The sequence below is a fragment of the Carcharodon carcharias genome, chromosome 4, assembly GCF_017639515.1.
Source record: "Carcharodon carcharias isolate sCarCar2 chromosome 4, sCarCar2.pri, whole genome shotgun sequence".
NCBI lineage: Eukaryota > Metazoa > Chordata > Chondrichthyes > Lamniformes > Lamnidae > Carcharodon > Carcharodon carcharias.
In genome coordinates, this window is record NC_054470.1 from 151,749,301 (window position 1) to 151,771,995 (window position 22,695).

Below are 22,695 nucleotides of genomic sequence, written 5' to 3' on the forward strand. Positions count from 1 at the left end.
TGTATCTGTCATTGTAAATAAACCAGCTTGTTTTACAAAAAAATTAGGATCGGGATGTTTATAGAGCTCCCTCCAGTTAGTTGTTTAATTGTCCATCACCATTTCACAACTGGACTGCAGAGTTTTGATATGACCTGTTGGTTGGAGGATCTCTTAACACTTTCTTTAGTGTGCTGATTCTGCTGTTTAGCATACATGTAGTCCTATGTTGTAGCTTCAACCGAGGCCAGCCTCTTATTTTTGGGTTTGCTTGGTGCTGCTCCTGGCATACTCTCCTGCACTCCTCATTGAACCAAAATTGAGTCCTGGATTGATGCTAATGGTAGAGTGAGGGATTTTCCAGGCCACGAAGTTACAGATTGTGGTTAAATACAACTCCGTTGCTAATAGCTCACAGTGCCTCATCAATGTCCAGATTTGAGCTGCTGTGTCTGTTCTGAATATATCCCATTTAGCTTGGTGGCAGTGCGACATAACATAACGGAAAGAGTCATTGATGTGAAGACGGGTCTTCATCTCCCTAAGGACTGTGCAGTAGTCACTCCTGCCAGCACTTTCATGGACAGCATCGCCACTTTGCATATTGCAGATCCACAATAAGATGCAAAAGGAAAATTTAATATTTAGATTAATTTTTAATATTAGTTTTAATGATAGTGTGGGAGATGTAATTATATGGTTACAAAAATGATTCAGGGCACAAAAAGTTGACAACTGTTAAATATGTACTTTGAACACACAACATTGCAGCTATTTAGCTTCTTTTCCTCCGTCCTATTGAAATCCATTCTGATACTGTCGCCCACTGAGGAGGAACTTATGCAGCGTTTAAAATGTATGAGATAATAACTTGAAGTGGTTGTGTATCAAAGTGAGATCCTGATGACGTTTCTGTACTGACAATTTGGAGGAAAGTATTTGTATGATGAGTGTCAGGTAAAAATTCCATCGGGCATAATTGTGCTGACAAGATAAAAATATCACTTACAAATCATATGAGGATTGACAAACCTGAGACATTGGGCGGAATTTTCTGAGTTCGCTGGCAGCAGGCATGATATGGTGGGACCCACTTAATGATGGCATGAAGGCAGGTCACAATCTTCTGCTTAGCCCGCCAATGGTGGGCTGCATTTCCTGCCATCAGTCGGCGGGAAGCTAATTGTAATACATTGGCGTATAATTAAAAGGTCATCTCGCCTGGCTCTTGGAACTCCGCCGTATCGTCCGCCCATGTCGGTGGGAAATGATGCCAGTGTGTTTCATAACAGCACAACAGCCGGGCACTTGGCAGCCTTCACTTTGGGGAAAGTGAGGTGAGTGAGCAGCAGTGTTCTCCACAGCTCGCCCCTTTTTTACAGGCCTCAGGCACCCGGGGGTTGCGGGGGGGGAACTGATGCCTGGCTCCAGAGGCGACTGCTGAGGGGCGGGGTGTCAAGTGTTGCCCTGATGCTGCATCCTGCGCACAGGCAATCAAGATGGGGGGCAAGGTAAGCGAGGGAAATGCCCACGCAATAGGGACACCTGTATAAACTGACCATGCCTCTGCAGCTAAGACAGGTCAGGCGCAGCCACGGTGAAATGGTTGGGGTCAGGCTCCTAACCTGCCCACCCATGCAAGCAAAGTGGGGGCACCAAAGGGCCACCAAGTGCTCCATACCTTACTCCACCCCAGCACCCGACACCCACCAGGCACAGACTTTGAGTCCATCACCACTTTTCTGGGCCGCAGAGCAGTTGGACTGCACACGTTGTACAACCTCCTCACCAACACTGGCCATGTAGCAGTCACTGCTGGAGGCACCCACAGCCCCTTGCAATCTCAGCATCCTGGTTTGGACCAGTGTCCCTCCAAGTCGCAGGTTGACAGGGCAACCATGCAGCGCACTCATCTCTGGCCATCCGATGGGTGACCAGCACTCTCCGGGAAGCATGGATCCTGGTGACCTAGCTGTATGCCTGATGGTCTACAGAGAGCATAGAAGACGGAGGAGAGAGTGACTGAGGCTCCTGGCTGCGCAAAGGCAGGAGCAGCGACCTCATGAAGAAGGGGCAGCAGGGGCTCCCGCACACACTGCCCAGGAGCAACAGTGAGCCGTGACTGGTTAGTGCCTAATGACACCCAGATGCCCCCTGCCCTTCCTGCAGATGACTAAGAATCAGTGCCGCTGACAACTGCGCATGTCTAGGGACCTGGTGGCTCACATCTGCCACTCACTGCAGGACTTGGCACCAAGGGGACATGGAGTGGCTGTGAAAGTGATCACGGCGCTCAATTTCTATGCCATTGGCTCCTTTCAGGGCTCCACAGGTGACCTCTGTGGGATTTCACAATCCACCACCCATTGCTGCCAGAATGTAGTAGGCAGGTGCATCCAAGAGGTCACAGATGCCATCTTCCCCGTGGCACACAACTTTGTGCATTTCACCTGGGACTGGGACAGCCAGGATGCCATTGGATTCATCCTGATCTCGGGACTCCCGAAAGTGCAGGGTGTGATTGACTGCACTCATGTGGCGCTCAGGTCTCCATCACTACGCTTGGTGGATTTCATCAACCTTAAGGTCTTCCACTCACTGAATGTGCAGCTGGTATATGACCACCAGAAACGCATCCTGCATGTAACTCTTTCGAGTACAAACCCGTTTCCATCTGTTTCAGATGAAGTTACATTGTTTCATAGTTTGCCATTGTGAGATTTGAACTCTTGATCCTGGGGTTACAAACCCAGTACCATAACCACTTGGCATGTATGCGCATGGTTTCCAGGGAGTGTGCATGACACCTACTTCCTGAGTCATTCGCAGGTCCCTGCAGTCTTCCAGGGTCCACAGAGGCTGCAGGGTTGTCTCCTTGGGTTGGCTATCCACCTTCAGCACCTCAGCTCTTCAGGAGCTGGTGCACAGCATCACTGGTCGCAGATGCTTCTGTGACAAGGGTCAGCCCCACCTTAAAGGTGCTGAGAGCACAAAGAGAATGAGAGAACTCTGTGGCACCTGCCCACTACAATCTGGCAGCAATGACCAGCACTGCCAAGGTGCAGGCAACAGTAATGTTTCCAAGGAGTGTGTTGCTGGACCATCACTGTGGTCTGAAGACCACATAGAGCACAGGGAAGAGGCCCTGGACTGAGACACTTGCCTTTTATTTGTGCAGAAAGGTTTCACATCTGAGTGACAAGAACACTGCTCATCAGAACAAGGAGCCGCAGGCAGGGAGACGTTTTTGGGAGTTTATTGACAGTAGTGAATATTATGTACAAGTGATTAACACCCATGCCCAGGCTATGCAACTAATTCTTCTTAACTGTCTTAACGCTGCCTTGGTGCTCCCTGGACATCACAGCGGAGGTGGAGGCCGTTGACTGTGACGCCGTGTCTGTGATGACTTTGGTGGGCGTCTTCTGGAGGGCCGAGACTTGAAGGGCCCCGGCCTGCTTACAGCATCCTGCTGCGTGGCAGTGGCACCCTCCTCGGCCTGTGAAGTTGGATCTGTGGACGTCACAGGAAGAGGGAGTCAGATGGGCCAGTCACTCCGAGTCAGCTGGGTGGATGGCCCCGGAGTGTGGACCTGCTGATCATCCTCCCTATGGGTGCCCGAGGGCCCCTGGCTGACTCTGTGAACGGAAGGGGGTAACTGGAGTGAGATTGAGCTGCCCAGCACTGGCCTCGTGTACATACTGTTGGAGGGCAACTGTGGCATCAACGATGGAGTTAAGCCCACGCAGTAGTGCCATCCTGGACCAAGGTCTCCGTGGCAGCCGCCACCCTGCCAGTGTTGACCTCGGTGCGTTGCAATACTGGCGCTATCATCTCAGCCTGAAGACGGACAAACTCCTCCATCGTGCCTTGCAATCTGAGGAGTGCAGGGTGGCAAAATGGCACCGTCCTCCACATCAGGTGGGAAACCTCAGTTGAAAGTGGCGCGCAAAAGCAAGACTCTGACGAGAAGCGGGAAGCAGCCCCCACTAGCCAAAGAGTAAAGAAAAATAAATTAGCAGCAAAATCAAAGAATAATTTTGATAGAGATTGAAACAAGCCGTCTTCTGGCAATTGCAGTTTTAAAAAATCGAATGCTATTATTGTCAGAAACGGACATATAATGAGGCAATGCAAGGAAAGATTCAAGCAGGCTTGTAAGCAAAAGAAGAAGTCCAATGAAATCCACAATGTAGAAGAGCCTGAAACAACAAATTCAGATATTTACTCATTGTTTAATCTGAAAGTTGGAAAGACAGAACCAATATTTGTCACAGTGAAAGTAAATGGCAAACCTGTTAGAATGGAAGTGGACATGGGAGTTTCCACTGCAGTAATTGGGGAACATCAGGGAGGCGATGGTGCAGTGGTATTGTCACTGGACTAGTAATCCATGGACTCTGGAGACCTGGGTTTGAATCCCATCATGCCAGATGGTTAACTTTGAATTCAATAAAAATTTGGAATTAAGAAGTCTAATTTTGTCCATCTTGTCTAAAATGTTGATTGTCATAAAACCCCATCTGGTTCACTAATGTCCTTTAGTGAAGGAAATCTGCCATCCCTAGCTAGTCTGGCCTACATGTGACTCCAGACCCACAGCAATATGGTTGACTCTTAAAAATGCCCTCTGAATTGGCCTAGCATGCCACTCCATTGTCACCATCACCCTTTCAAGGGCAACTAGGGATAGGCAAAGCCCACATCCCGTGAATGAATTAAAAAAATATACCTTCTGATACTTGAATAATGGTGAATATCAGTTAAGTTTGGAAGAAACAGCCGGCAAGCTGAAAATATATACTGGTGAAGACATTCAAGTAAAAGGCATAAGCGGAGTAACTGTCCACTTTGGAAGCCAATTGGTAAAGCTACCAGTGTTGGTGTTGAGAGGCAGAGGACCATGCCTGCTAGGACAAAATTGGCTAAGGGAAATCAACCTTGATTGGCCACTGAGATTCCAAAAGGAAACTGGAAACGTTCCTGTTTTGAAAAAAGGAGTGTGTAAGGACTCAACAACCTGAAGAAATGTAGGATGTCTTAAGCCAAAACCTGGAAGGCAGCAGAAGAAACTCGAAGAGACCCTGTTTGATGACAGAATTTGAGACAAAGTCTGCAAACTTCAAAGGGAAAGAGAAAACCTGTTGAAAGACCTTCACACACTACAAGATTCCCTCAGGTCAGAGTTTATACCTCTGGAAAAGTATGAAGAGAAACAGAAAGAATTCAGCACTTCTCTGGACAAACTGAAGAATGAGTTGGCAGAGAAGACACAACAATGTTCAATTTTCCAGGAGGCAGCATACCAATACAAAAAAGAAATGGAAGAGCTGAAGAACCAGCTAAATGAAGCCAAAGCGGCTTTGGAAGCAAAAGTCACAGAATTTCCCAAGAAGCAGACAGATAATGAACTTTTTGGGAGACTCAGCCACTGAGCTCAGATAAGTTGAGCTTGCACCTAAGGGAAGTCTGGCCAACAGTGAAGCCAAAAAGAAGGCTGAGATTAAAGTTTGCGCTATGTTCCAAGCGAGGGAGGTAATCTATTTAGGTTACCAGGTAAATTCACAGGGCTTCCACATGGTTGAGGAGAAAGTAAGAGCCATATGAGAGGCACCTGCACCAAAGAACACCTCAGAGCCCAAATCATTCCTAGGAATGATCAACTATTATGGGTGGTTCTTACCCAATTTGTCTACAGTGCTGAGCTACCTGCATTCTCTGCTCAAAAAGAGCCAACATTGGTCTTGGAAGGTGTCCCAGGATGAAGCTTTCATAAAGTTGAAACAATTGTTGCACTCGTCCAAACTATTAGTGCATTATGACCATACGAAAGAGTTGGTGCTGACATGTGATGCATCTCCCTACGGAGTGGGAGCAGTGCTAACATCGGATGGATGATGGCACGGAATAGCCAATAGGTTATGTATCACGAGTGCTCAGCACAGCAAAAAATGGATACTTGCAGATAGAAAAAGAAGGGCCGTCCATCATCTTTGGTGTCAAGAAATTTCACCAGTACATACACGGCTGCCATTTGACAATCGTTTCAGACCACAAACCGTCACTAGGATTGTTTAGTGAGGACAAGGCCTCATCAAGTATGCAACGATGGGCTTTAATCCTGGCAGCATACCAATACACTTTTGTACATTGGCCTGGCAATCAAATTGCAAACGCTGATGCCCTTAGTTGTTTGCATTTACAAGAAAATGATGAGCACATCCCAGTTCCACAGGAACTTGTTTTACTGTTTCTTAACTATTTCTTAATTATTAAATTTCTTAAATTCCTCACTGGTATGTGCTCGACAGATCAGAGACTGGACAAGTCGGAACCCAGTCCTATCTCAAGTACGAGAACGAGTGCGACATGGTTGGTCACAGGAGACTGTACCTGACAAAATGAAACCGTATTTCAACAGAAGACATGAAATAACCAGCCAGGATGGCATCTTATTGTGGGGTGCACGAGTGATAGTTCCTCCAAAGGGAAGGGAGCCACTTTTAATTGAAGTACACAGTGCCCATCCAGGAATCTTGTGAATGAAGACCTTAGGACGCAGCTATCTATGGTGGCCTGGGATGGATGGTGAAATAGAGAGTTTAGGAAACCACTGTGTGCAATGTCAGCAACTGCAAAAGTTGCCAGTGACAGCATCGTTACACCCATGGGAGTGGCCAGGTAGACCCTTGTTGCGGTTATACATTGACTACGTTGGAACTTTCCTGGGAATAATGTTTCTACTCATTGTCAATGCCCTTTCAAAATGGTTGGATGTTTATGAGGTGAAGACACCAACATCGGGTGCTACAATTGAGAAACTACGTCAAAGTTTTGCCATTCACGGACTACCAGAGGTATTTATGTCCGATAACAGTACGGCATGTACAAGTGCTGAGTTTCAACATTTTATCCACCTCAACGGCATCACTCATGTGAAAGCTGCACTGTAACACCCTTGCTCAAATGGACTGGCCAAAACAGCGGTTCAAATGTTTAAGGCAGGCATGAGAAAGCTAACTGGTGATTCCTTGGAAACCAAGCTAGCACACTTTCTTTTTCATTATAGGACTACCCCTCACACAACAACAGGTGCCACATCTGCAGAGTTATTGTTGAAACGCTGTCTCAGGACGAGACTGAGCTTAATAAAGCAGAATTTAGAGGAAAAGTTGGAAAGGAGTCAGGGAAGCCAGTAAACTAGACACAACTGCCATTGTCGCGAGAGGAAATTTACCGAAGGAGAGCTGGTATATGTGAAAAATTTCAGGGAAGGACCAAAGTGGTTATCAGGTGAAATAATTACCATGAAGGTGGAAGGCCGGTTCATCTGTAAACCTGGGGACCATTTAAGGAAGAGAGAGAGACAAATCACCAAGATTTGGTTCCACCAGTGATCATGACCAGGTCTGCATTTCCTGTTGAGGATACTCAAGCCAGGAGTGACGTGTCTGATATTCCTGTAAGAGCTGAGGATACAGAACTGCAAGTGCCCACCGAAGCACCTGATGTTCAGGCAACTCCATAAAAGGAGGTTCCTGACAAAGAATCTGAAGTTGTGGAGCTGTGACGTTCCACACAAACCAGGAAACAACCTGAAAGACTGAACTTGTAAATTCCTGACCCAGTGTAAATATTATGTTGTCTTGAAAAATATGTACTTGTAAATATAATATGTATAGCCGAGTTAAAGGGCAAGTAATGTAGTAATTATGGTTTTATTTAGTGTGCAATGTACCTTTAAAAATAATACTTATGGAAGATCCCATGATCTGTAGTAACCAATAGGAAAGTAGCGCGAGCTACCTCAGCAGTCAGTGCAGAGATAGGGTTGGAGTTGAAAACACACATGTAGTTGCTGCTGAGTATAGTGTAAATAAACTTAAAGTTTCTAAACTTAAGTTTCTACTCAAGAAGTGTCTGCTGATCAACTCTATCATTAATAGTACAACTCAGCCACCCTACAACAATATTCAGACATGCCAGGAACACTTCTGAATGGGTTTCCCAGCTGATTTAAGCAAGCTCCATCAAATAGTCCAAGATCAATTAAATGTTTAGTGTGTATTGCTAGCACGGAGCATGTACAGTCAAGGTGAGATTTCTGGGTTACTGCAACTGTGTAAAGATATAAATAAGAGGAAGAAGTCATAGACTGCAAAAAGTATCTGATGGCAAAAGGAGAGGCTGCAAAATGTTTGTTGGGAGTGGGCATCAAAAATATAAAGACAAAAAAGGATCTCTGGACAAATGAGCAGTGCAGGACACAAACCAACATAGCATGACAAAACATTTTCCCAGCATACAGCAGTGCAATATGCTTAGCAAACAATGGTGGTCATAGCCAGTGTTATGCATAGTGTTCTCAGGACCTAGCAATGGTTGTCAAAGAAGGTGGCATACTTAAGGAAGTTGGCAAGTAATGTACCATTTACCAGGTAGATGGCCTAAGTATACATGTCACAAAGTGTTGTATGTGCACATTTATGCCTATATGAAGCTCTCAAATAGACCTACATCATGTTCATTGCTTAACACTCATGCCCTTACTACAGCTTACAATTGAAACCATTGGCAAACTGACACCTTAAGAATTCTTTGTGCAATATAACTCAATCCACCTGTATTCTGCACGGTGTTATCTCAGTAGAGACCAGTGAAATTTTTATATTTTTTTGGAAATCCGAAAACCCAGGTATATGCCAAAAGAATGAAGCCACAAGATTCACAGTTTAAACCAAAGGAATTTTGCAACACAAAAATCACAGAACATGAATACTCATAACTACACTCGATCTTAAATAGTCACTTATGTTAAAGATTTTAAAAATACAGTGAACACAGTTGCTTATCCTCTAAACTGATTTTTTTTAACTCGAATTACCTTATGCATCCATTTAACTTAAACCTAAAAAACCCAAGTCAGATGTTTATCAGAAATTGGAAGGTTAATCATTTGATCTGAGTACTGTTTCAAGGGTTGTGATTTCTTGGGCTTCCCACCTACTTACAGCAAGGTTCTCCCTTGAAATCTCCTTCAACCATCCTACGGTTGTAGAGTTCCAGATCAGCACAGATGTCACTAGTGTCTTAAGTGTAGCTTGCTGGTTTTAATGTTGTTTAACTCTCCATCTCTCTCTCCCACTCTCTTCTTAGCTTGGCTAACACAAAATTCCACCTCACTGTTAATAGAGTCCTTCAGCTGTCAAGAGCTTTAAACCCTTTTAGACAGCACACAGAATTTCAACTGAACTCTGAAAGAAATGCTCCTTGCAGCCAACTTGTTGTAAACCAAACTAATCAGTCTACACTCAATCATCAGCAAACTGATGGAAGACGTCATCAACAGTGCTATCAAGTGGCACCTACTCAGCTGCAACCTGTTTATTAGTGCACAGTTTAGGTTCCACCAGGGCCATTCAGCTCCAGCCTCAGTATGAACTAGTCACATGGAAAGCTACAAAGTAAATCCTACTGGAGGAATATTTTATTATTGGAGAAAAGCATCTTCTGCACAAGATGTTGAACTCAGTATCTTGGCCAGCAATAACCCCTCAACCAATATTACCAAAACCAGCTGAACAGGCAATTCCTCACACAGCTTTTTGTGGTCTTTGTTTTGGGCAAATTGGCTGTTGCATTTTCCTACAAATACAACACAAGACCATACTTTAAAAAATTTCTGTAAGGCACTTTGGAATATCTAGATGACATGAAAGACTATATAAATACAATTTTGTTCTTTAATTTTTACTTCAACTCAATTTCAAATGTGATGTTTGATAGAGGCCTTGGCTGGTCTCTCAAGTGGGTGAGAAAAAGTGTACTTGAAGAGCAAAGGAGTTCACTCTGGTGTCATGGTCAATATTTATCCCTCAATATTCATCGCTAATATTATTTGGCCATTTATATCATTATTGTTTGTGGGATCTCGTTATCTAAAAAAATGGCTGCTGTGTTTACCAGATTATAACAGTGACTACACTTCAAAAGTACTTCAGTAGCTGTGAGACGTCCTGAAGTTATGAAAGGAGCTATATAAATGCAGGTTCTTTCTTTCAAAGGGCCTATTCCTTAACAGTGTTCTGTACTTCTTCCCAACTTCTAATCTCTGCTTTCTGAAAAAAAGACAGGCCAGTTATACAAGGATACAAAACAAGAATCAGTTATCTTATTGTTTGAAAATCATCCCTGCTTGCACATAATACAAAAATTTTCAATATAAATACTGTTGCACATTTCTATCTCTAAACTAAATATTCTTATTTATTGAAACAGTCAAATCAATGTCCCTGGACTTGCAGCCTCTGAGTTTTCTCATTCCAAGAATACAAATGATCACATTAACATACCCTGAAAGTATAAAGATCAACTCATTCTCTGTAAAGCAGGATATAGATCTATTAGTGGCTGAATTACAGAACACTCATTTTTAATTAACTCTGCCTTGTACAGGTCTGCCAGTACTTTGCTGAAATGAGCATCAGGGCTAGGATTTTATTGTAATGCACTTTCAGGGATTGTTCAATGAGAAAATATAATTATTCTAGAGAAAAAAAATGAAGTGACTTTTCTGGTGATGGTAATTTTGTCAAACTGATAATGGTAGTTGCTGAAACTTAAGTAGAGGAAAAACAGCAGAAATAATTTTTTTTAAAAACTGTGGTTTAAATATCCCTGCCTGGTTCTAGCTGCTGTTACGTCCAGGTGAGGAGGAGGGAACTGATTCCCCTTTATTCACCCCTTCAGTTGGTTGTAACAAAAGTTTTTTTTAGCTTCTTTTCCAATCCAAATGTATCTACTTTTTAATAAGAATCCAATCAAACTATGTTTTCTTGAGTAAAAGAAAGAGTAAGCTTATGAGTTACTAAACCCGAGAAAAAAATAATAAAAAAACACAATGGCTCACACACACATGCACAGATATTAAAAGTAAGAAAAGTTGGAGTCCAAATAAAAGTTAAAAGAATATATGATTAAGTCTTTTGCTTGCCCTTGAGGTATAGATTGTTGAATGATGTGGCCATTTGAAGTTTGCTGTGTTCCTTTAACCTTGGAGTTGAATTGAAGTTCAGGTAACAGCACCTTGCTGGAGTTGAGCTTAGATTCAGACAGAGAGACATTCCCTACAGCTCCCTTCAGCAGTGTTTCCAGACAACTTTGGTTTTTCTTTCCCTGTTTCTCGCTTGGCAAAACCAGTTCTTAAACCTCCTGTCTGTATAGTTCAAAAAGGAATTCAATTAACATATCTTGCAGTCATTGTTGTCAAACAAGTAATCGCATATTTGACCTTTCATCACTGAAACTTGTGAAACATTTCAAGATAATAGAAACCAACAGGAGATGGGGTTATTTCACCCTCCAAAGGGGGTTTTGAATATCTGTTGGTTAGCAGTTCCCATTACCTTGACGGAATTGCAGTTGATTAAAGTCCAGCACTTTGCATTTTTAGTGCCTTCATTTCAAGAGTCCTTTTTTGAAGTGGATATGCACAGGTGTGGAATTCTATGAGCAACATGTGAGCTGTGCATCGGCGACAGGTAGATTGATGAACACAAGGTCAAGTGGGTTTGATTCCCTCCCCATTTGTTGGTTCCTGCACCACCTGCTGCAGACACAGTCTAGAAGCTATGTCCATTAGAACGAGGCCAACTCGGTCAGTAGTCATGCTACAGAGCAACTCTTGGTGATGGACATTGAAGTCCCTCAGAGAATATTCTATGCTATAGCCATCCTTGGTGCTTCTTCCTACTGATGTTCAACATGGAGGAGTACTGATTCATTGATTCATCAGCCAGGAGAGAGGAGGGGCAGTAGGTGATAATCTTCACAAGGTTTCCTTTCCCATGTTTGACCTGATGCCATGAGGCTTCATGGAGTCTGGAGTCAATGATGAAGACTCCCAGGGCAACTCGTTCCTTACTGAATACCAATGTGCTGCCATATCTGTTGCAGAAGTGCAGCCGGTGGGACTGATGGTGGTGTCTGTGACATTATCCATAAGGTATGATTCAGTGCATATGACTATGTTAGGCTACTGCTTGAGAGTGGGACAACTCTCCCAATTTTGGCACAAGCCCCTAGGTGTTAGTAAGGAGGACTTTGCAGGATCGACAGGGCTGGGTTTGTCGTTGTTGTTCCTAGTGCCTGGATTGATGCTGTGTGGCCTGCTCGGTTTCATTCCTTTTAGACTTTGTAGCGGTTTGATACAACTGAGTGGCTTGCTAGGCCATTTCAGAAGGTATTTAAGAGTGAACCACATTGCTGTGGGTCTGGAGTCACATTTAGGCCAAAGCAGATAAGGATGGCTGATTTCTGATGAGTAATTCATTTGGTGCCTCACTTTCCACCCGTAACCGTGTACACTCTTCCTTTTTAGGTAACTATCCAATTCCTTTTTGAATGCCTCATTTGAACCTACCTCCACTGCATTCTCAGGCAGTGCCTGCCAGATCCTGACCACTAGCTGTATGAAAAGGTTTTCCTCATTTCACTTTTGCTTCTTTTGCCAATTACCTTAAACCTGTGACCTCTCGTTCTTGATCCTCCCATGAGTGGGAAAAGTTTTTCCTTACCTATTATGTCCGGGCCCCTCATGATGTTGAATATTTCTATCAAATCTCCCCACAGCCTTCTCTTCCCCAGGGAAAACAGCCCCAACTTCTTCAATCTATATGCATAACTGAATTTCCTCATCTCTGGAACCATTCTCTTGAACCTTTTCTGCACTCTCTCCAATGCTTTCACATATTTCCTGAAGTGTGGCACCCAAAATTGAACACAAAACTCCAGTTGAGGTTGAACCAGTGTTTTACACAAGTTTGACATATTAATAAACCCAAGGAAATTGTATGCTTTATTAACTGTTCTCTCAACCTATCCTGCCACCTTCAATGACTTATGCACATAAACATCCATGTCCCTCTGCTTCTGCACCCCCTTTAGTGTTGTATCAGTTATTTGATATTGCCTCTCTGTGTTCTTCCTACCGAAATGAATCACTTCACACTTCTATGCGTTTGAATTTCATCTGCCACCTATCCGCCTGTTCAGCCAACTTGTCTATTTGAAGTGCTACGCTCTCCTCCTCACTGGTTACAATGCTTCCAAGTTTAATGCAATCTGCAAATTTTGAAATTGTGCCTTGAGCACCAAGATCTAGGTCATTAATGTATATCAGGAAGAGCAAGGGCCCCAACACAGACCCCTGGGGAATTCCTGTACAATCATTTCTCGAGTTCGAAAATCATCCATTAACCACTGTTCAGTTTCCTGTCACTCAGTCAACAGAGATAGATCCAGCAACTGCAGGCCAGTTAGTTTAACTTCGGTGGCGGGGAAACTTATAGAAATAATAATTCTGGACAAAATTAATAGTCATGTGGACAACTGTTGATTAATTAAGGAAAGTCAGCACAGATTTTCTTTAATGACAAATTCTGTTTAACTAACTTGCTGAAGTTTTTTGAAGAGATTGGTGAAGCTAATGCTATTATGCGGTGTAAATGGTCTTCCAAAAGGCAGTTGATAGAGTGCCACACAACAGACTTGTGAGCAAAGTTAAAGCTCATGGAATAAAAGGGACAGTAGTAACATGGATACGAAATTGGCTGAGTGACAGGAAACAGAGACTAATGGTTAATTTGAACTGGATGACATTCTTAGAAAATACAGGTCAGTTAGTTCAAATTCAGTGAAATTCTCCACCTTTTAGCCCATTCTGATCCCTTCCCTCCAACACACCCCAACTAGGGCCATCTGCCACTAGCTTGACCTGCTTGCTACCCTTCATGTCCCCATTAGCACATTCCTTAGATAATATCACCACCATCAACACCCCTTTGTCCTTTTGTCTATGACATCTTTGGCACTCTCTCCTTTGTCCCCACCTATCACTGGTCTTCTATCCAGCTTCACCTGTCCCACCCCACTCTACCAGCTTATATTTCACCTCATTTCTATATTCCCTCAGTTCTGAGGAAGAGTTATACGGACTCAAAATGTTAACTGTATTCCTCTCCGCAGATGCTGTCAGACCTGCTGAGTTTTTCCAGGTATTTTTATTTTTGTTTGGACTTCCAGCATCTGCAGTATTTTGCTTTTGCTTTCTTTACAACCTTGTCCACTTGAACTGCTGCCTTCGGGGACCTGTGTACTTGTACGTCAAGATCTCTCACTTCATCTACCCCTCTTAGTATATTCCCATTTATTGTGTAATCCCTGTAACTGTTTGACCTTCCTAAATGTATGACCTTCTGTTTACCTGTTAAACTTGTATATTAGCTTTTTGGGATTCATGCACGAGGACTCCCAAATCCCTCTGTGCAGCAGCTTTCTGCAATCTTTCTCCGTTTAAATAATATTTAGCTTCTCTATTCTTCCTGCCAAAGTGCATAACCTCACATTTCCCCACATTATATTCCACATGTCAAGTTATTGCCCACTCACTTAACCTGTCTAGGTCCCTCTGTAGACTTTTTGTGCCTTCCCATCTATTTTTGTGTCATCTGTACACTTTGCAATAGTACATTCACTTCCCTCATCTAAGTCATTAATATATATTATAAATAACTGAGGCCCCAGCACTGATCCCTGTGGCACCCTGAAAATGCTTCCCTTATCCCAACTCTTTTTCTTCTATTAGTTAGCCAATCCTCTATCCATACTAATATACTACCTCCAACTCTATGGGCTCTTATCTTATTAAGTAGCCTTATGTGCGGTACCTTATCGAATGCCTTTTAGAAGTTCTAATATATTACACCTATTGGTTCCCTTTTATCTATCCTGCTTGTTACCTCCTCAAAGAATTCTAATAAGTTTGTCAGGCATGATTTCCCCTTCATAAAGCCATGTTGACTCTGCTTGATTAGATTATGTATTTCTAAATGCTCTGCTATTACATCCTTTGTAATAGGCTCTAACATTTTCCCAATGATGGATGTTAAGCTAACTGGCCTATAGTTACCGGTTTTTTGTCTCCCTCTCTTTTTGAATAAGGATGTTATATTGGCAGTTTTCCAAACTTCTGGGACATTTTCAGAATCTAAGATTCTTGGAAGATTACTACCAGTGCATCCACATCTGTGTAGCCACTTCCTTTAATATCCTAGGATGCAAGCCATCAGGTCCAGGGGACTTATTGGCCTTTAGCCCCATTAACATCTCTAGTACTTTTTCAAGAGTGATAGTTATTGTATTTATTTCCTCCCCCCCACCACCCCCCCTTTTGCCCCTTGATTATTTAGTATTTTTGGAATGCTATTACCGCATTCCACCGTGAAGATTGATGCAAAGTATCTATTCAACTCCTCTGCCATTTCCTGGTTCCCCATTATTATTTCCCCAGCCTCATTCTCCAAGGGGCCTATGTTCACTTCGGCCTCTCTGTTCCTTTTTTATGTATTTAAAAAAGATCTTCTTGTCTGTTTTGAGATAGATTGCTTGCCAGTTTACCGTCAAAGTTTATTTTCTCCTTCTTTATTATTTTTTGGTCATCTTTTATTGGTTTTTAAAGCTTTCCCAATCCTCTGGCTTACCACTAATCTTTGCCACATTGTATGTTTTTTCTTTCAATTTGGCATTATCCTTAAATTCCTTTTTAACCATGGTTGGTTTATGCCCTTCCTAGAATCCTTCTTCCTCACTGGGATAAATCTATGTTGTGAGTCATGAACTATTTTCTTAAACATCTGCCTTGTTCATCAACCATCTTTTCTGCTAAACTGCTTCCCAGTCCACTCCAGCCAACTCTGCCCTCATTCCTTTGTTGTTACCCTTATTTAAGTTTAGCACAGTTGCTTCCGAGTCAAGTTTCTCACTCACAAACCGAATGCTAAATTCTACCATGTTATGGTCACTGTTTCCTAGGGGAACTTTTACTCTGAGATCATATATTAAGCCTGCCTCAGGGACGCGGTGACACAGTGGTATTGTCACTATGGTGGTATTGTCACTGAACTGGTATTCCAGAGACCCAGGGGAATGCTCTGGTGACCTGGGCTTGAATCTCATCTTGGCAGAGGGTGAAGTTTGAATTCAATAAAAAAAAAGTCTGATGATGACTGTGAAACCATTGTCGATTGTTGTAAAAGCCCGCCTAGCTCACTAGTGTTCTCTAGGGAAGGAAATCTGCCATCCTTACCTGGTCTGGCTTACATGTGACTCCAGACCCACAGCAATGTGGTTGAATTAAGTGCCCTCTGAACAAGGGCAATTAGGGATGGGCAACAAATGCTGACCTAGCCAGCCATACCCACATCCCTTGAATGAATTTTAAAATATGACACTTTACCAGTTCCAAAATAGCCTCATCCCTGGTTGGATCCATAACATATTGTTCTAGGAAACTGTCCCAAATACACTTTATGAATTCTTGCTCAAGGCTACCTCTGCCAATTTGATTTTTCCAATCTACATGTATGCACCCATATTTAATGTACTGTCTTTTTTACAAGCCCTCGTTATCTCCTGATTTATTCTCTGTCCTACAGTATAGCTACTGTTAGAGCTTCTGTCCCTTATTATTTCTTACCTCCACTCACATGGATTCTACATCTTCTGATCCAATATCATTTCTTGCTATCGTACTTATTCCATCTCCTACTAACAAAGCTACCACACCACCTTTTCCTTCTTGTCTGCCCTTTCGAAAAGTCACATAACCCTGAATATTTAGTTCCCAGCTTTGATTTCCTTGTAACTATGCCTTCGAAATAGTTCTAAGATCATACCCGTTAACCTCTTTTTCTGCTGTTAATGCAATTATATTGTTCTGAATACTACATGCATTTAAGTAAAGAGGCATTAATTTTGCCTGTTTACCATTTTTTCCCCTTTGACCCTATTTGCTGCTGTTATTTTATGTTTGTACACTCTGTCCCTTCCTGTCACACTCTGGGTATCATTACCTAAATAGCTGCCTACAATGCTGCCATATCCGTTTGGCTTGTAAGCGTATGTATCCCTTCTCCAGAATCCTTCCCTCTTTTACTTAGTTTAAAACCCTCTCTACAGCCCTAGTTATTCGATTTGCCAGGACACTGGTCCCAGCACGGTTCAAATGAAGCCTGTCCCACCAGAACAGTTCCCTTCTATCCCACTACTGATCCCAATACCCCATGAACTGAAACCCATTCCTCCCACGCCGCCTTTGAGCCACGCATTTAACTCCTCAATTTTTTTTACCCTATGCCAGTTTGTCTGTGGCACAGTTAATAATCCCGAGATTATTACCTTGAAGGTTCTGCTTTTTAATTTAGCTCCTAACTGTTCAAATTCATTCAGCGGAGCCTCCTTTCTAGTCCTATCATTTCGTTGGTACCAATGTGGACAACAACAACTGGATCCCTCCCCTCCCACTCCAAGGTCCTCTCCAGCCCTGAGGAGATGTCCTTAACATTGGCACTGTGCAGGTAACACAGCCTTCGGGACTCACACTCACAGCTATAGAGAACAGTATCTATCCCCCTAGTTATACTGTCCCCTAGCACTACTCCATTCCTATTTCCTCCCCCCACTCGAATGGCTCCCTGTACCACAGTGCCGTGGTAAGTTCGCTCATCCTCCCTGCAGTCCCCACTCTCATCAACATACTTTGCAAGAACCTTGTAACTGTTGGGCAGTTGCAGAGGCTGAGGCTCCTCGAACGCTACCCCCTGGGTCCCCACACTTGCTTCACCTGCAGTCGCACCCTCCTGTCTCTGATCACAGACCAAATTTGAATAACCTAGCCTGAGGGGTGTGATCGCTTCCTGGAGCAAAGTGTCCAGCTAATATTCCCCCTCACTGATGCGGTGCAATGTCTGCAGCTCGGACTCCAGCTCCTGAACTCGGATCCAAAGTTCCTTCAAGGTGCAAATACCCAGTACAAATGTATTCGCTCTGGATCACCTTGGAATCCAGCATTTCCCATTTGCTGTAGCAGCAACACATCACCTGTCCTGCCATCGCTATCATATTTTATTTTATTTATTAATTAATTGCTCCAGCATCCTAGCTCTTTACACTTGAAGAATCCCCTGCTCTTTACACTTTATTGAAATTATTTTTATACCAGTATTGATCCTATACTTAACAAGGTATTTTTAAGAAAAAGAGAGAAAATAGACTCGATACCTAAACACAAACTAAAGACCTTACTTTTACTTTAAAGCCCCGAAATACTCACCAATCCTACTCACCAATCAGCTGCTGTCTGCACTCTTTTCCCTCTCATGTTCTTTAAAGTTCACTCGCCCTGCTCTTTCTCTCTCTCTTTTCTCTTTAATGAACTCTCGTCTCTCTCTCTCCGCACTCTTTAAATGACCTCTGATTTCTCTCTCTGCGCTCTTTAGTGGCCTCTCATCTCTCTTTCTCCACATTCTTTAATGGCCTCTTGCCTCTCTCTCCGCACTCTTTAATTGAAGTTACTGTTCTACTTTAAAAAAAAACCCCACTAATTTTCAGTTGACTACCTCAGTACAGAATTACTGCTGCTCAGTTCATAGGCACAAATATAGTATTGCCACTGTTCAGATCCTGTGGTTTATACTTTTTTGCAGTTTGTAAAAGCCCACTTTGTTTCTTTGTTAATTCTTTCTGTTCATGTTTGTGTTAATTTAGAACCATAGAACCATAGAAAAGTTACAGCACAGAAGGAGGCCATTCGGCCCATCTTGTCCATGCCAGCCTGTGGACACCCAGGTGCCCTTTCTAATCCCACCTTCCTGCACCTGGCCCATAGCCCTGCAGCTTACAGCACTTTAGGTGCAGAACCAAGTACTTTTTAAAAGAGTTTAAAGTTTCTGTGTCTACCACCAACTTGGACAGCGAATTCCAGACACCCACTACCCTCGGCGTAAAGAAGTTCTTTCTCATGTTCCCCCTACACCTTCTGCCACTTATCTTGAATCTATGTCCCCTGGTTCTAGAATTCTCCACCAAGGGAAACAATTTTATCCTGTCCACTCTATCTATTCCCCTCATAATTTTGTACACCTCAATCAAGTCACGTCTCAGCCTTCTTTGTTCTAAGGAAAATAACTCCAACCTATCCAATCTCTCCTATTAGCTTCACTTTCCTAACTCTGGCAACATTCTTGTAAACCTCTGCACTCTCTCCAGAGCTATTACGTCCTTCCTGTAATGTGGTGACCAGAACTGCACACAATACTCCAGTTGTGGCCTCACCAGTGTTTTATACAATTCCAACATTATATCCTTACTTTTATATTCTATACCTCTGCCAACGAAAGAGACCATTCCATATGCCTTCTTTACAACCTTTTCTACTTGAACTGCTGCCTTCAGGGACCTGTGTACTTGTACACCAATTTATTGGCTGCTATTGTTTAAACTGTTTCATGAAGTAAATAAAACCTTTTCTGTTTGCTTTTTAATGTTGCCTTATGCAAATTAGCATGACTTCTCAACAATTTCTCCCCTAATATATGGCTGTCATTGGCTGGGTGACCTTTCAGGAGTGGTTGCAGGGTGTTACTACCATTCAGTCTGATCCAGAAGAGGGAGGGAATTGGAGCAGTGGCAAATTGGCAGAATAAATATATGTAAATTATTTTAAGGTGAGCCTTAAGTGTTTGTGATTTGGTGTTAATTTGACTGACCTGTTTGCCATTTCTTTTACTTAATAAATTTCTTAAATAAAACCAAAATTCCATTTGCCACAGTGAATTGACTGTGAGTAGTTACATCCCCTAGGAGTTCTCAGATCTGGGTTCTGCTTCCTAAGGTTGCATTTATAATTTCATGACAGTACATGTACAGTAGTGACAGTGTTAACTTTGCTCTTTTCCCATCTCAGCGCTTGGTTAGCAGGAGCTGCCTGTGAGATAACTTCCTTCCTGACATCAGACTGAAGTTCGCTGTGGAGTGCAATTCATTTTTTGGGTGTAAGTAACACTAACACTGCAGCTAGATGCTTTGTTAATAGCCTGATGTTTGCTTTAAACTGCTTTCTGTTAATTTTCTCCAATAGCACAAAGTTCACCAGCTACACAGAACATTTCATGTGGATTGTGCTTAAATCTTTCCTCTCAGATCTTGATAGTGAGTTCTGTAATTTGTTTTAAGTAATTTTTTTCTCCTTTTATTTAATACTGAGTTTCTATGTTTCAAAAAAATGAATTGATAATGTCACTGTATATTGTGCAAAAATATAAGAAAAACGACGTTGAATGGGGAATTTGCTCTTGTTTACTCAGCTGTTGAAAAGTTCTCTTTAATCTGAGCATAAAGGCAGTTGAATGGCATCCCTTCAGTCCACCCATTGAACTGCGGCTCCCCAGAGAGTGGAAATTCAAACTTATTCAAAAATAAAATACTGTGGATGCTGGAAATCTGAAATAAAAACCAGAAAATACTGGAAATACTCAGCAGATCTGGCAGCATCTACGGAGCAAGAAACAGAGTTAACATTTCAGGTCAATGACCCTTCATCACTTGCCTTTCTTGACCCTCTTGCTCGCTCCTGCTTGCCACCAACTCGTCAATGCATTGAAGCCCTGCTCCTGTGGAAACAACTCCGATGGACAAGCCATTTCATCTGGACACCCAAGAACCATTCCCCTCGGCAGGTTCTCTTCTCATAGCTCTCCGTTGGCAATGCTCCAGGGGTGGTCAAAGGAAAAGGTATAAGATACACTCAAGGTCGCCCTAAAGCATGGAGGCATTAGCACAATTGACTGGGAGAAGAATGCTGCTGATTGCTTGGCATGGCACCACCTGGTCTGTCAAGGCGCAAGCCACTTCAAAGCTTAGCAACTTGACAGCAAGGCGGAACAGCGGAGGCAGAAGAAGGAGAAGGAAGCCAACCTAGGGCTGCGATTTCCACTCCTTTGCACAACAAGTACCCCTACTTTGGAAGAACATTTGGATCCAGAATTGGGTTCCTTAGTCATCTGAAGTCTCACCAGGACGTCATCCTCAATTCCAAGGGACTGCCAACGGCTTGCTCCTGCTCACCACTTCCCTCTACAGACCTGCTCCCACTAACCGTCCCTCCCGCTAACCAACCCTCTTGCTCTCTCAAGCTCACAGCAAGGTCTTTGGTGAGGGGCAATGAGTGAGGCAGCCAGAGGGATGGTGAGCAGGAGGGAGTGAGGGGATTGGGAGTGGGCAGCGATGAGTGGAAGGGTAAGTGGACAGATGTGAGCAAGAGGCTGCAGAAGAGGATCAGGAGAGGGAAGTGGTGAATAGGAGGGAGCATGAGGGTCAGGGAAAAGATGGGGCAATCGGGAGAGGGAAAAAACTGGCTGGAGGGAGTGACGGGATGGTGAGTGGGAGGCAGAAAGCGGTGAGTGGGAGGTAAGTGGAAAAGTAGTAAGAGTAATAAGTAGAAAGAGGATTTTTGAACCATTTAGGTTCAAGGCAGCCGATAGCTTTTTAATGTAAAAACTACAGATCAAGATTTTAACCCACCCTTATTACATGCCTCCTTATGGGAAACTGATTTTCATTTAGCACATTTTTGTTTAGCACACCATCATATGGAACACATTAGGAGTGTTAAACAAGGGGTAGCTATAGTGAGTTGTAGCAGCATTGCAAGATTATTTAACAACACCCAGTTCTAGATCGCCACCACTCTTGATCGCTTCACTTTGTTGTCAAAATGCTTGTCTGTATAAGCCAAAACTTCCTTCATTTAAACATTGGGAAGACCAAAGATATTTACCCAGAATTTGCTGAGAAAATACTAAGAGGTTAATGTGCACACCATTATTAGTGTGCAAGTAACTCAGCATTTTGTAGTGAGGAATACAGTAGACACCTTATGTATGGTGAATCGCCACAAATTGCCAGCACTGGTGTGTCACTGGTTTTGTAAAAACAGGAGCTCACTGTCAAATCTTCTGAGAGTTTCAAAATATTGCTGCATTTGCATTGTTAAGATGAATTAAAATTGGTGCATAAAATTAGGGCTGGTATTTAACAAAGTAAGGAACGTTTTTAATAACACAATTTATTTTTCTGCAGCCACTAGATCTCATCAACCCAGAAAGGGAAGAATCAAAACTGTGACATCTCTTCCTTGCAGGTGGTAAATTTGTTCTTATAGATTTTTAAAGTTACTTTTTTAAGCACATTTAACTATTTTCTAGCTTTTCCTTTCTATTTTTCTTTTTTTTCTCTCTTTTTCTTTCTGTACCTAATTTCTGTACCTCTAGTTCACCTATTTCCTTCTCCATTGTTCCTCTGTTTCTCAAATCTCATTTGTTAGAAGATAGACCATTGTTTGCGTCACTCTCAGAGGCCCCATTTGGCTTCACCAAGTTGTTATTAGGTCACTCTTTGTGGTGCAAGAAAATTTCAAACTGAAGCATGAGGAAAAATATTTTAAGAGTGTTGGCACAAGATGCCTCACTCAACCAAATTAAGCCACAGTCTACAGCCCCTGCCACAAACTTCATTCCTAGCCATCGCTTCCATCCTGCTTTCTGCTCACTTTCTCAGGATTAACTAAATTCCATTTCCTACGTTGCAAAACAATTATATTTCAAAAGTATTTCATTTGCAGTAAAGGGCTTTGGGATATCCTGAAGTCTTTAAAGGTGCTATATAAATGCAAGTCTTTCTTTACTTTTCACAACCTCAGCATCCGATTTGACCCTGAATTGAGCTTCAGACCCCATATCCTCCCTGTCATCAAGACCACCTACTGCCACTTATGGCAAAGCACCTATCCACACCCCTAATGCTGAAACCCTCATTCATGCT

At 42.8% G+C, this 22,695-nt stretch overlaps 1 protein-coding gene and 1 long non-coding RNA gene across 4 annotated transcripts in view; one reads left to right on the forward strand and one right to left on the reverse strand.

Annotated features, from left to right (window-relative positions):
• Positions 1-8,705: 8,705 nt before the first annotated feature.
• LOC121276930 lies at positions 8,706-19,322 on the reverse strand. Of its 2 annotated transcripts, none has more exons than XR_005942758.1 (2): positions 19,200-19,322; positions 8,706-11,194 (listed from the first exon to the last, which is right to left on the reverse strand). It is a non-coding gene; the product is annotated as an uncharacterized LOC121276930 (long non-coding RNA). The 2 variants fall into 2 exon arrangements; XR_005942759.1 differs by lacking the exon at positions 19,200-19,322 and adding an exon at positions 18,162-18,280.
• A 110-nt stretch (positions 19,323-19,432) lies between these two features.
• Positions 19,433-22,695, forward strand: part of LOC121276712 (xanthine dehydrogenase-like) — a 182,550-nt gene continuing 179,287 nt past the window's right edge. Inside the window, exons 1-3 of one of the 2 annotated variants that reach the window (XM_041185259.1) lie at positions 19,433-19,541; positions 19,781-19,868; positions 21,955-22,015. The gene's annotated coding sequence lies outside the window, so the exon portion shown is untranslated. The remainder of the gene's footprint in view (positions 19,542-19,780; positions 19,869-21,954; positions 22,016-22,695) is intronic. The other variant, XM_041185261.1, reaches the window with a different exon arrangement.